Below are 15,382 nucleotides of genomic sequence, written 5' to 3'. Positions count from 1 at the left end.
CCAACTGCTTGTTCTGTGGCGCTGTGAAGTCCGTGGACCATGTATATATTGGGTGTGGGCGTTTGCACTCCCTTTTTGATTTTCTCAGAAACCTTCTCCTCTGCTTTTGGCTGCACTTCAGTCCCACGCTCCTGATCTTCGGGCACCCGGTACGGAGGAGAGAGGGCAGGTCTTACGACCTCCTCGTGGGTCTGCTCCTGGGCCTGTCCAAACTGGCCATCAACCGGTCCAGGCAGCGGGCCATCGCGGGCGTCGTTAGGGCCGACTGCCTGCCTCTCTTCCGGGGTCATGTTAGAGCCCGGGATCCTTGGAGAAGGAGCACGCGGTGTCCACCAACACCCTGGAGTCGTTCAGGGAGAGGTGGGCGCCGCAGGGAGTGGAGTGTATTATTACCCCGTCCAACTCTATGTTGATTTAATCCCTACCCTCCCCTTCACCTTTTTGATGACACAGCATTGCCCTTTGATGTGAAGGGCAGTGTTTGTCAGTGGCCACTCGGGTGTTTTCCTATTTTCCTGGTGGTGGCAATTGAATAAAGATTCGTGCACTTTGTGTCTTTCACTGTGTCTCGCACCTACACACACATACCATGGGTGCTGGGGAAAAAATAAGCACTACCGCAGTTCGGCGGTAGTGTGGGGGTTTAAAAAAAGAAAAAAAGAACAAGAGTTAAAAAATATTTAAAAAAAGAAAGAAAAAATAAAAAAAGAATGTCTTAATCCCTACCCTACCCTTCACTGTTTTGCTCACACAGCATTGCCCTTTCATGCGAATGGCAGTGCTTTTCACTGGCCGCTTGGGTGTTTTCCTATCTTCCTGGTGGTGGAAATTGAATAAAGATTTGTACATCTGGTGTCTTTCAATGTGTCTCGCACCTGCGCGTGCGCACACACACACACACAAACACACACACACACACACACACACACAGCATGAGTGCTGGGGAAAAATAAGCACGACCACAGTTGGGTGGTAGTGTGGGGGTTAAAAAAAACAGGCGCGTCAGGGGTTCTGATCATTCTGAGAGCTGGCTCTGAGGGAGCTGGATCAGTGTCATGGACTCTCCACATGTAAGTAAGAGAAAAAAAAGAGGAGTGTCAGAAGGACTGATGAGTCAGGTACCTGACTCTGAATAACAACCTTCCAACCAACCCCACCTTCTTCTGTCACCCTCAATCTCCCCATGCTTCCTCTTGTTTCCCCTTCGATCCAGCTTGTGCTGCCTTTGGGAGAGGTTGGCCTTCCCTCCATCACCCAGGAATGTGGTCATCATTCCAGAGCATTCGCACTTTTATCCTGAGGGTCATCGCAGCTGAGGCAGGGGGAGAGAATGTGGCACATTCATGGTGGTCACACCTGTCATTAATCCACCGCAACCTCTCTTGGGGCTGCAAGAATTTCACTTCCCTCACTCAGACAGCTCCCATCCCTGTAGGGTAATATTGCTGCACCTATTTTTGTGTTAATTTACCACTGAAATGTGACTATGGGAAACCAGCATTGGCTGGGCAGGCAACCACGACTCCTCTGGCCCTGGATTCAAAAAATGACCTTGGAATTGATCATCACATTCGGGATCACAGTGCCCACTGCCTCTGAAATCCCTCACTTACCGAGACTACACTCTCAGTATTCACCTTTCTCAGCTGTCATCTCAATTTACTCTAAATTCTGTGTCCAATGATCCTGCCCCTCCAGCTACCCAATGAAGGAGCAGCACTCCGAAAGCTTCTACTTCCAAATAAACCTATTTTACTATCATCTGGTGTTGTGTGCTTTTTAACTTTGGCCATCTGAAGGAGCTGCCATCTCAGACTGAATCAGCTGAACTGTTTTTCATTCATGATTTGAGAAGATTAAAACCTCACCTTCAATCCCCAGCACAAAGCCCATTCTCAATCCATAGCTCGGAGACATATACCTCAGAGAGACACCTACAGGCTGCACTCAGTAATACACACACTCTGTGAGACAGGCAGCACTGAGGAACACACTCACACTCCATGCTGCGGACAGGTGTCTCACTGAATGTGGGTGTGTTACTGTGCGCTGTCTGTGGTGTGTCTCTGAGTAACACACTCACACTCAGAGAGACATGTAGAGGCAGAATTCGGTTAAACACTCACACTCAGAGAGAGCACACAGCCAACAAAGTCTGTGATTGGCCGAAGATTATTTCAGGGGCGATCTGACATGCAGCAGAGAATGCACAGTGCGATCCCATCAGCTGGGCATGGACCAACAAAGTGAAGAGGGAATACATCAGATTGTACTTATTGAGTCCTAACAATTTTCTCTTTTTTTGGAATCTACATAAATTCCTGACCAAAGGGATCATATGAAAATGATTGATGATTGTAACTGATTGACAGGCCAAGTAACCAATTGTGACCATGACCTGCTGAAATTCAGCCAATCAACTGGGGTGGAAGTCAGCTATTTCCAAAGCAAACAGAGACAGAGACTGAATCTTCACCTTTATTCCCTTTTCCACATTCACATTGACAGAAAAAAGAAACTGGAATTAATAGCCCAGACAGAGGAAGCTGCTCAAATTCACAGCCACAATGCAGCTTGAGGAAAACACTTGGAGAGATTTTCTCAATAACATGAGAATCCTGTCCCTTTAAACAGTGATAAAACCTTAAATTGAAACTGGAGGCTGAGCAGGAAGGAGATCTGGTTTACTGAAGCAGAGACTTCTGAGGTTCACATTGGTTTGTACAGCTGTCATCACAAGGCAATCCTGTCCCCATCAAACACTCCCAGGACAAGGACAGTATGAGGTTTGACACAGTGTAAAGCTCTCTTGCCGCTCCCCCAATGACCTGCTTTAATATCCAAACCTCAGAAGTATCTCTGAGCAATCCTGAGAAGGAAGTGAGTTGAAATTCAGTTCTGACAATGACCTTTGTCCTGCCAGCTCAGTCCTGTTCTATTTAAAGTTGTGTCTCCTCTGTGGACTGTCTCAAACACTCTACACACATTCTGATCTCCTGATACTCTTGCTGAGGGGAGAGGGGAGAGTCACGTGGGTGAGGGCACAGGAGAAGCTAGCGTTGGACTCCCAGTCAGACCCAGAGAGTGTCAGCAGGCTGCTGACACTGTAGGTGCTGTCCGAAGCTCGCAGATAGTTGCTGGTCTGAACACCGTCCGAAATCACTGCACCGTCCTTCTTCCACTGCACCTCCAGCTGATCGGGATAGAAGTGATTGGCAAGGCACACCAGGGTGGCAGTGCCCTTGGCATTGACCTGCTCCGGGGAGGGAGGCAGCAGGGTCAGCTTGGGCTGAGAGTTGTCACGGCCTGAAAGACAAGAGAAACAATCTTAATTCCTACCACTGGAAGGGAATTCAACCCTTCACTGTCCATACAATCTTTTTGAAAATTTGTAGTCAATACAGAATAAACCCAACAAATGACCAGGCATTGTTCAAATTGCTTCTTGGGATGTGAGTGTCACTGGCAGGGCCAGTATTTATTACCCATCCCTAACTGCTCCAGAGAAAGTGATGGTGAAGCAGCAGAGAGAGAAGGGACAGTTTTGGACCATTGTTTAGAAAATGAATGTGGGCAGCTGGAAGGGCTGTCAATGGGGGAGCATTTTCGTGACAGTGCTCAGATTCAGAGTAGGAATGCAAATGGAGAACCATGGAGCAAGTGTAAAAGTTTTCATTTTACTCAACTGTGTGGTGTTTTGGTAAAAGTGGATCGGAACAAGCGGCATTGTGGGAAATCAGTGTCAAGACAATGGGAGCCCTCGAAGGACGAGACAGAGATTGTTCAGAATCTGTTCCCACAAAGAGTAAGGGTGTGACTTCCAGATCTAGACCAAATGAACAAGAGGATTAGGGGTCATGTACTGACATGGATTGGGAACTGGTTGGCAGACAGGACAGGAAGAACGAGTCTTTTTCTGAATGACAGGTAATTACAACTTAGGGTGCCACAGGGGTCAGTCTTTGGTACTCAGTTATTCATAAATTATAATAATAGAATCATCGAATCAGAGAGACCCAAAAGGCCCATCAGCCCATTGTGTCCAGACTGGTCATAAAACAACAACCCAATAATTCTCATCCATTTTCCGAGCATCAGGGAATGAGATGCAGTATGTGTTCAATAAAGAATTAGATATAGTTCTTCGGATTAAAGGGATCAAAGGATTTGGGGAGAAAGCAGGAACAGGGGACAGTGTTGGATGATCAGCCATGATCATATTGAATGGTGGAGCATGTTTGGGGGCCGAACGGCCTACTGCTGCTCCTAGTTTGGATGTTTCTATCTCTTTCTCAGATAATGAAAGAATGTCTCTTGTCAATTTGAAGCTGCAAGTCAAATGTTTGTGGAGGTGGAAGACGTGGCCATGGTGATTAATGCAGGTCAGTAAGGTGGTAAGAAGACACATGGGATAAACTGTTCTTCATTTTCCCTTGATGGAATGAGGGCATTGCTGGATTGGCAGCATTTATTGCCCATCGCTATTCACCCAGAGGGCAGTTTAGTGTCAACCACATTGCTGTGGGTCTGAGGTCACATGGTAAGGATGGCAGTTTCCTTCCCTGAAGGACATTAGGGAATCAGATGGCTTTTTCCTGACAATCAACGATGGTTTCATGGTCCTCATTAGACTCTTAATTCCAGATTTTCTTTGATTGAATTTGAATGCCACCATCTGCTGGATTCTAACCTTGGTCCCCAGAACATTATCTGGATCTCTGGATTAACAGTTCAGCAATAACACCATTAGTCCATCACCTCCTTTATCTCAGTATTGGTTGACAGCGAAAGCAAGAAGTTTGTTTATTCAGCAACTGGATAAAACCCCAGTTAGAGCACAGGGAGAGAACAGTGTATGGTTCTGGTGACCACATTACAGGAAGGATGGGATTCCATTAGAGATGTGGACAGACGAGGAGTTTGTCTGGAATGGGGACTTTGAGCTTTGAGGAATGATTGGTTTTGCTGGAAGTGTTTTCTTTGGAACAGAGGCGGCTGAGGGGAGATTTGATTGTGGTGTGTAAAATGATGAGGGGCCTGGACAGAGAGGGGAGGAAGGACTGATTTCCACCAGCACAGAGGGCAATAACCATGGGGAGAGAGTGAAATCAGTTGGGGGCAGGGTTAGAGGGGAGTTGAGGGTATTTGTTTTCACCCAGAGGCTGGTGGGATGTGGGACTCACTGTCTGAAAGGGTGGGAGAGGCAGAAACACTCATCACATTGAGAAAAAGCTTGGATATTCACTTCAAACAGTGAAACCTCCAGAGTTATGCAGCAAGAGCTGGAAAGTGGGATGGAGCTCGATACCTCTTTAACAAACCTCCGATCACCCAGAGATCAGGGGAAATGTATCCGAGAACATTGGAGCAGAATCGGACCCAAACACTTTGGGAAAGAGTTACATTGGGGTGTCTGTGTAGAAGGTTCTAGATTACATTTCAAACCGTACTGCACACTGCTGGGCTGAGGTCAAGGGTGAGACTGCAAAGAGTCTCAGTGTCCTTTGGGTCACTGCTCCTAATGACCCCATGCCCCCGGAAGTTGAGAGTACACAGACAATGGGTGAATGTCCGGATCAGGAGACTTCAATCTTAAAGAAAGACTTGCATTTGTGTAGCGCCTGTCCCCAACTCAAGATGTCCCAATGGATCTTTCCAGCAGACTGTGCAGAGCGAGATCGCAAACACAGTATGATAAATAGCAGAGAAATAGATTTTTTGTGATTTCTATGGGGGGATAAATATTGATCAGGGACACTGGGGGTTCTGCCTGCTCTTCATCAAACAGTGCCATGGAATGGCATCTTTCACAACTGAAAGACTCCCAGTTCATCCAAAAAAAGGAAGAATAGATCACTGAAAGTGAAGTTGCACGTCGGTGGGCGGGGGGGGGGGGGGGGGGCGGGTGTGGAGGGGGAGGTGGGGGGGGTTGTGACAAAATCATTTGGTTTGCTTTCCTTTATTGGTCAGTGCATTGAGTATTGGAGTTGGGAGCTGTTGCGGCTGGACAGGACGTTGGTTTGGGCACTTTTGGAATACTGTGTGCAATTCTGGTCTCCCTGCTGTAGGGAAAATGTTGTGAATCTTAAAATGATTCAGAAAAGATTTACAAGGATGCTGCCAAGGTTGGAGGGTTTGAGCTATCGGGAGAGGCTTAAATGCTGAGGCTGTTTTCTCTGGATCATTGCAGGTTGATGGGTGACCGTATAGAGGTTTATAAAATCATGAGGGGCATCGATAGGGTGAATAGAGAAGATCTTTTCTCCAGAGTGGGGGAGTCCAGAACTGGAGGGCAGAGGTTGAAGGTGACGGGGAAAGATTTAAAAGGGACCTAAGGGGCAACGTTTTCATTCAGAGGGTGTTAAATGTATGGAATGAGCTTCCAGAAGAAGTGGTGAAGGCTGGTACAAGGACAACATTTAAAAGGCATGCATATGTAAATAGGAAGAGTTTAGGGGGATATGGGCATCAATCCAGCCCTTAACAGTTCAGGCTCTTCCAAACACATTTCCAGACAGTTTTGTTTGACAAGCAGTCACTGTTGCAATGTCAGGAACGTGGCAGCCAGTTTCTACACAGCAAGATCCAACTAGAAGCAATGAGATCAAAGAGCATTAATGATGTTGGATTATGATAAATATTGGCCTGATTAGATTCCCTACAATGTGGAAATAGTCGTTCAGCCTGACAAGTCCACATCAACCCTCCGAACAGCAGCCCAATGAGAAACTTTCCGTACATTTACTCCTGACTATTTCACCGAACACTGTAGGGAATTTCGAACGGCCAATTCACCTGACCTGCACATCTTTGGACAGTGGGAGTAAACCAGAGCACCTGGGGGAAACCCACACAGCCACAGGGAGAATGTGCAAACACCACACAGACAGTTTCCCAAGGACGGGAATTAAACCCGGTCCTTGGTGCTGTGAGGTCGCAGTACCATCTCTGAGCCACCATGCCTGAAGTCAACACAACGATAAAGTAATTTGGTTCACTTGGATGGAAAATGAGAAAACAGAAGGTGAAGGAGAAGGTACGATTGCTGATTAGCGATGGGATTGATTGTTACCAGAAAATAAAAGATAGGGATGGATATTCTCAATATCAAAGGAACTAAAGAAGTGCAGGGAAAATCAATAACAGAACAAACTTAAAGGGTTTGTATCTAACTGCACGAAGCATTCAGAGTAAGGTAGACAAAGTGATGCCAAAAAATCCAGGTAAATTGAGTGTCCAAGGAATTTAAACTAATTAAAGTGGAGAAGGGCTCAGGAGAGGTTATTCAAGATTCTAGAAGACGTACGAGGACAGAGAGTACAGAAAGGAACAAGAGTCGAACATCAAGCCCAGCAGATAAGAGGACAATAATGAGAAGGAGGGCAGTCAATGCAGGACTGAGGGTGTTGTACTTAAAAGCACACAGTATACACAATGAGCTGGTAGTGCAGATTGAATCTGGCAGGTACAATGTTGTGGGTATAACAGAGACATAGCTGTAAGGGGATCCCGGCTGGGAACTAAATATCCAAGGATACATGTCCTATCAAAAGCTCAGGCAGATGGCCAGAGGGGGAAGAGTTGCCTTGTTAGTGTGAAATAAAATTCAATCAACAGCAAGAAGTGATAGAGAGTCAGAAGGTGTAGAATCTGTGTGGGTAGAGTTGAGGAACCGCAATAAAGAATCTGATGCAGGTTATGTTCAGTTCTCCAAGCAGTAATCAGGGTGTGGGGAATAAAATCAATCAGGATACAGAAAAGACAGAAACTAAATGTCAGGGTAGACCTCAATGGATAGATGGACTGGGTAGTGCGTCTAAAGAAAAGGATTTCAAGGAATATCCACGAGATGGTTTTTGGAGCAGCTTGTGGTTGAGCCACTATGGAACAGGCAGGTTTGGATTTAGTGATGTCTAATGAGGCAAACCTGATTAGTGAGTTTAAGGTGAAAGTATCCCTGTGGATAAGGGACCATAATATGATGGAATTCCCCCTGTAGCTTGAGAGGGAGAAGCTACAATCTGATGGAACTGTATTTCAGTTGAGTAAACAGAACTACAAAGACATGAGGAAGGTGCTGGCCAGAGTTGATTGGAAGGGGAGCCGAGCAGGTAAGATGGTGGGGCAGCAAACAGCAGAGTTTCTGGGAGTCATTCGGGAAGGAGAGTAGGAATTCATCCCAAAAAAGAAAAACAAACATACTCAGGGGAGGACAAGGCAATCACGGCTGATGAGGGAGGTCTAGGACAGCATAAAAACAAAAGAAAAGGCATCCAATGTGGTGGAGAATAGTGGGAAGTCAGAGAATTAGGAAGTCTTTAAAAACCTACAGAGGATAACGAAAAAAGCATTAAGGGTGGAGAAGGTGAAATGTGGGGGTATGCTCGCCAGTAATACAAAAGAAGATTGGAAGAGTTTTAGCAGATATATAAAAAGGAAGAGGGAGGCAAAAATAGACATTGGATCATTGGAAAGTGAGGTTGGAGAAAGAATAGGAGGAAATGATGGAATCGCCGAGGAATTGAATCGGTACTTTGCATCAGTCTGCACCATGAAAAACACCAGCAGCATTCCAGTACTTCAAGACTGTCAGGGGGCAGAGGGGAGTGTAGTGTCCATTACTAAGGAGGAGGTACTGGGGAAGCTGAAAGGTCTGAATATGATAACTCACCCAGACTGGATGAACGACACCCGTGTGTTCTGAAGGAGATCACTGAGGAGAGTGTGGAGGCATTGGTGATGATCTTTAAGGAATCAATGGAGTCAGGGTGTGGAGGTGGAGATTTGGTGGGGGTAAGGGATAAAAAAATGGCTCACATACCAACCCTGTTTAAGAAGGGAGGGAGGTAGAAGATGGGACATTATAGGCCAGTTAGCCTGGACTCAGCTTTCGGTAAGATTTTAGAATTCAATTTAGGGGTGAAATTGCAGAGGACTTGGAAGTGCAATGGTAAAATAAGCTTGAGACAACACGGTTTCATCAAGGGGAGGTCATGCCTGGCATATCTGTTCGAACTCTTTGAGGAGGCAATGAGCCAGTCAGATAAAGGAGAGTCCGAGGAAGTAATGTGTTTGGAATTCCAGAAGGTATTTGACGTATGATAAGCACCCATAGTTTTAGGGGCAATGTACTGGCATGGACTGAGGACTGGGACTGGCAGGTTGCTATAAAGCAGAGAGTGAGGAAAGATGGCAGTTGGTGACGAGTAGAGTTCTGCAGGTGTCAATGTTGGGTCCATAACTATTCACGTTATACATTAACAATCTGGATGAAGGAAGTGAAGACATTGTTGCTAAGTTTGCAGGTGACATGAGATAGATGGAGGGACAGGTCGTGTTGAGGAAGTGGGAAGGCTGAAAAAGGTCCTGGAGAGGCTCGGAGAGTGGGCAATGAAGTGACAGATAGAATACAAGAAGGAATGCTAAGACTGTTTGCTAAATGTGGAAAACCTTTGGAAATCTAAAGCAGAAACCTCATTTAGGTTTCCCTTCAGGTTAACTGGCATGTCCAGTTTGTGCTTGGGAAGGCAAATGAAATGCTAGCATTCATTTCAATAGGGCCAGAATACAAGAACAGAGATGTACTGCTGAGGCTGTGTAAGGTTCTGGTCAGACTGCATTTGGAATATTGTGTGCATTTTCGGACCCATGTTCTAAGAAACAATGTGCTGGCATTGGAGGGGTTTACAAGAATGATCCTGGGGATGAAGAGCTTGTCATATGAGGCGTGGTTGAGGACTCTGGGTCTGTACTCGATGGAGCTTACAAGGATGAGGAGGGATTTTATTGAAATTTACAGGTTACTGATAGGCCTGGATAGAGTGGATGCAGAGAAGATGTTTCCAAATACAGGAGAGACTCGGTAACCAAGGTACAGCCTCAGAATGAAGGGCCGACTCTTTCGAGCTGAGATGAGGAGGAATTTCTTCATCCAGAGGGTGGTGGATCTGTGGAACTCATTGCTACAGAGGGCAGTGGAGGCCAAGTCACTGAGTGTATTAAAGACAGAGATAGATAGGTTCGTGATTGTTAAGGGGATGGAAAGTTCCTGTGGAGCAGGCAGGAGAATGGGGGTGAGAAGCATATCTGCTAAGATCAAATGGCAGAGCAGATTCAATGGGCTGAATGGCTGATTTCTGCTCCTATTTCTTAAAGTCTTCTGGAGAGTTTCCCCAAAACCCTGGAACATTGAACCTACTGGACTGTGAGCCCTGCTGTAGCTGTTTATCATCAGAACATTGCCAAGAGATGACCAAAGGGTGAAGAGAGTGTGGGAACTTCAGAATGCTTCCCAGCTCCTGGAATACCATGAGAGCAGGAAGTGTGGTCAGTGACAGCAGTTGGACCTCCGGGTTCTGGAGCTTGAGGAGCAGCTGGTGTCAGTGCGGAGAGTCCGTGAGGCAGAGAGCTCCGTGGAGAGCACGTTTCTAGATGTGGTCACTCTGCAGCTTCAGAGTATGCAGGGACAGAGGGAATGGGGGAGCAGCAGACAGTCCAAAAGGACTAGGCCACTAGTACAGGAATCCCCAGAGTGCCTCCCACTCTCCAACCAGGGTTCAGTTCAGAATCCTGATGAGAATGATGGTTCATCTCGGGAGTGCAGCCAGAGCCAAGCCCCTGGCACCACGGTGGGGAGCTCAGCTGTACAGTAGGACACAAAGAAGACTGGAAGAGCGATACTGAGAGGATATTCGAGAGTGAGGACAATCGATAGGTGTTTCTGCAGCTGCAGATGGGAATCCAGGATGGTGTGTTGTCTCCCTGGTGCCAGGGTCAAGGATGTCACTGAGCGGCTGCAGAGCACCCTGACGGGAGAGGGGGAACAGGCAGCAGTCGTAGACCACATTGCTCCCAGTGATGGATGGAGAAAAAGGAACATGGTCCTGCAGTCAGAAGTTCGGGAGCTCTGGAGGGAATAAGCAGCAGGAACTCAAAAGTAGGAATCTCCGGATTACTCACAGTGGTACTCACACGCAGGTGAGAATAGAATCAGGAGGTGAACACAGGTGACTTCGGGGCTGGAAAGAGGATTCCTGAGGGAGAGCATCAGATTCTTGTGAGGTGGTTTACTAGTGCTGTTAGAGAGGGTTTAAATTAACTTGGCAGAGCTGTGGGAGCCAGGAGAGAATGTCAGAGAGGAACACAAAGGAACACAGAATCCTCAATGCAGACAACAAGTCACCTCCCAGTGGGAAGGATGTGGAGGAATACAAATGCATGAATTTACAGAGACCTGCAAATATGATAGAGTTGTTATAAATGGGCGGGGGGTCTTTAGTTTCTGAATATAGACTGGGATAGTAGCAGTGTAATGGGCAGGGAGAGCCCAGAGTTGTGAAAGTGTGTTCAGGTGAATTTTCAGGTGGCATCGGTGGCGCAGTGGTGGCTCAGGTGGGGCAGCACGGTGGCTCAGTGGTTAGTACTGCAGCCTCACCGTGCTAGGGTCACAGGTTCGATTCCAGCCTTGGATGACTGTCTGTGTGGAGTTTGCACATTCTCCCTGTGTCTGCATGGGTTTCCTTTGGGTGTTCTGGTTTCCTCCCATGGTCCAAAGATGTGCAGGTCAGGTGAATTAGCCATGCTAAATTGCCCATAGTGTTAGATGCTTTACTAAAAGGGAATTGGGTCTGGGTGGGTTACTCTTCGGAGCATCGGTGTGGACTTGTTGGGCCGAAGAGCCTGTTTCTACACTGTCGAGACTCTAATCTAATTATTGGCACCGAAGAAGGCTGTCTAAGAATACAATGGAATCTTGAGCAACTGGACCAGTGGGCTGAGGAATGGCAGATGGAGTTTAATACAGATCAATGTGAGTGCTGTATTTTGGTAAGACACAAGAGATGGATGTGATCCCAAACAAATATTTCAGGTCTGTATTTATTGTGGAGAAAGCGAGGGAATTTGGAAAAAAAGTGATGTCTTGACAAGAGACCACACACAAATGAGGAGACGCTCAAGATATGAAAACACATAAAGGTAGTATATAAACCCTAGGACCTGATCATGTGTACCCCAGAATATTGTGGGTAACTAGGGAAGAGATTGCTGGGCCCCTTGCTGAGAAATGTGAATCACTGACAACCATGGGGAAGGTGCTGGAGAACCAGAGACGTTGGCTAATGTTATGCCATTATTTAAGAAAGACTGTAAGGAAAAGCCAGGGGAACTATAGACCAGTGAGCCTGATGTCAGTGCTGGGTAAGATGTTGGAGTGGATTATGTGGGATAGGATTTACATTCTTTGGATAATCGATGTGGTTTTATGCATAGGAAATCATGTCTCCTGAATTTGATTGAGGAGGTGACAAAGAAGATTGATGAAGACAGAACAGTAGACATAGTCTATATGGACTTCAGTAAAGTTTTTGACAAGGTTCCACATGATTGACAGGTTAGTAAGGTTAGACCACATGGGATCCAGGGGGAGTGAGCCATTGGGATTAAAAAAATTAGATTGAAGAGAGGAGACAGAGAGTGGTGGTAAAAGGTTGCTTTTCAGACTGGAGATCTGCGAATAGTTGTGTGCCACTAACATTGGTGCTGGGTTCATTACTTCTATCATTTAAAGAAATGATTTGGATGTGAATATAGGAGTTACAGTAAGTTTGTAGATGATATCAAAATTGGTGAGATAGTCGATAGGAAAGAAATTCATCTCAGGGTACAGCGGGACCTTCATCAATGGGGCAATGGGCAGAGGTGTGCCAAATGGAGTTCAGTTTAGATAACTGTGGGATGTTGCATTTTGGAAAGGCAACCCAGGGCAGAACTTATACAGTGGTCGGGCCATGTGGGGTGTTGCTGAACAAAGAGACCTCGGAGTGAAGATGCAAGTGCATTATTACTTGAAAGTGAGGTCACAGGTAGACAGGGTGATGAAGGAGTTGTTGGGTACACTTGCCTTTATTGGTGATTGCTTTGAGTAGAGGAGTTAGGACATCATGTTGCAGCTGTACAGGAGGTTAGTGAGGCCACTTTGGGAATAATGTGAACAATCCTGATCACCTCGCAATAGTAAGGATGCTGTTAACCTTAAAAAGCTGCAGAAAATACTTACAAGAACATGGCCAGGAACTGGAGGGTTTGAGCTATAGGGAAAAGCCGAAGAAACTGGGCCTATTTTTCCTGCAGCATCTAAGGCTTCGGGGTGACCTTATAGATGTTTATACAATCATAAGGGGCATGGACCGGGTGTATATCCAAGGCCTTTTCCTTGGGAAAGGGAGTCCAAAACAAGATGGCATCGGTTTAAGGTGAGAGGCAAAATATTCAAAAGGGACCTGAGGGTAACTTGTCACATAGAGGGTGCTGTGTGTCTGGATCGAGCTGCTCGAGAAAGTATTGGAGGCAGATACTATTACAGCATTTAAAACGCATTGGGATGGGTACATGAATAGGAAGGGTTTTGAGGGATGGAAGCCAAATGCTGGTTAATAAGATGAGGTCAGTTTAGGATATCTGGTTATCATGGACAAGTTGAACTGAAAGGTCTGTTTCCACGCTGTATGACTCCATGACTATGAGAGGCTGGAAAAGCTGAGACTTTTTATTCTGACGCATAAGAGTCTGAGAAGTGAACTTATAGATGTTTATAAAATCATGAGGGCCATTGAAAATGTGAATAATTCAGGAAGGAGGTGAAGTTTTGTAGAAATTGCAAAAAATATTCCTGAAGATCATTCCAGTGATGAGGAACATCAGTTATACAGATTGATTGGAGAATTTGGGACTGTCTTCTTAGGAGAAGGCTGAGAGGGGATTTGTTTGAGGAATTAAAACCAGGAGGGGCTTGGACAGAGTAAATAGGGAGAAAATGTTCCCAATTGAGAAAGGATTGAGACTGAGAGACCACAGATTGAAAGTAATTAGTGAAAGTAACAAAAGTGAGATGGGGAACAACATGTTCAACCAGTGAGTTGGTTAAGGTGTGGAATGCACTGCCTGAGAGTGGGGTGGAGGCAGCTTCAATTGATACATTCCGAAGGGAATGAGACTGTTATTTGAAAAGGAACAATGTGCAGGGTGACAGGGAGAAGGCAGGAGAATGACACTCTGTAAATTGCTCATTCAGAGAATCAGTACAGACAGGATGGGTGGAATGGCCTCCTTGTGCACTCTAACAATTCTGTCATTGTGTGATTGAGCAGAGTTAAAGCTGGGGGAGGTGCGAGCTCGGTGTCTCACTGTGCTGCTGCTGCTGCTGCTGCTGCTGCTGCTGCTGCTGCTGCTGAGGTCAGTGAGATCAGAGACTGGGACAGGGAGCCAGAGCTCACATCAAACTCTGCCCGTGTCCGTCACACTGAGACTGACAGGAGGCTACTTACTGATTTCACTCCATGCTGCAGGAATGGGACCACAGGCTGCAAATGGACAGAGCTCCTCCACACGGTGCGTAAAACTGACTGACTTATATCTTGCTGTTTAAAGGGGGTAATGGAACTAAAGAAATATAGCTGGACACCCTGTTAGACACAGTGCTCCTCAATCAACCATTTCATTCACTGCAGCTCCCCACTAACACCTTCAACAATTCAGCAATTTTATTTTAGAAAGTGTATTTCAGTATTGACAGAGTTATTGACAGAGTTAATAACGGAGGATTGAAGTTTACTTACTCAGTCTGAGCTTGGTTCCTGGACCGAACGTGTACCACAGTGAGAGCTCCCAGTGCATAGGCTGTACAAAAACATCTACTCTCTGCTTCCCCCCGTCACTATCAACCTTTCCCTGTCTCCCAGTCTCTCGTTCACTCTCAACTTCTTTCTGCCCCTCTCTGTCTCTTCCTCATTCATGTGTCTTTCTGTCTCTGTCTCTCTCTGTGTCCAGCTGGGCTTGAGAGCTTTATGAAATTTATTTTTCGATATTAAATCTTGCAGCTGATCTTCACGCGTGGCCATGGAGTGTAAGAGGGAAACTTAAGGCCTTCAAGTGAGTGGAGGACAGCACAGGGACTGGAGTGTGTAGTGGACAGTGACAATCTCAGCATGGGGTAATTTGTTCAGTTTCATTTGTATCTAATTGTGGACGTGTCAGTTCAGACTGTGTGTCCATTATTATACATTTTATATAACTGATTCATGTGTCAGGGCACGAGGTGGTGCTGTGTGTCTTGAGGTTTTTGTATGGCTTTGTATCACTGTGTAGTAGCTATAGTAGCTGTTCTGACAATAATAGTCAGCGACATCTTCATTCTGAACATTCTTGATTGTCAGGGTGTAACTGGTCCCTGATCCACTGCCGGTGAATCGGTCAGAGACTCCTGTATATCGAGATGTTGCATCATAGATCAGGAGAGAGGGTTTCTGACCTTCTCGCTGCTGGTACCAAGCAAGGTAGCTGCTAATGTCTTGACTGGCCGTACAGGTGATGGTTGCAGTCTGGC

At 46.1% G+C, this 15,382-nt stretch overlaps 1 long non-coding RNA gene across 1 annotated transcript; it reads right to left on the bottom strand.

Annotated features, from left to right (window-relative positions):
- Nucleotides 1–2,464: 2,464 nt before the first annotated feature.
- On the bottom strand, nt 2,465–15,014 carry LOC140479426 (uncharacterized). Its single transcript, XR_011961032.1, has 2 exons — nt 14,616–15,014; nt 2,465–3,306 (listed from the first exon to the last, which is right to left on the bottom strand). It is a non-coding gene; the product is annotated as an uncharacterized lncRNA (long non-coding RNA).
- Between the last annotated feature and the right edge of the window lie 368 nt (nt 15,015–15,382).

This window comes from Chiloscyllium punctatum, chromosome 7 (assembly GCF_047496795.1).
Source record: "Chiloscyllium punctatum isolate Juve2018m chromosome 7, sChiPun1.3, whole genome shotgun sequence".
Lineage (NCBI taxonomy): Eukaryota > Metazoa > Chordata > Chondrichthyes > Orectolobiformes > Hemiscylliidae > Chiloscyllium > Chiloscyllium punctatum.
Note: the sequence above shows the minus strand (reverse complement) of the source record. Positions and strands in the feature narration are given on the sequence as shown.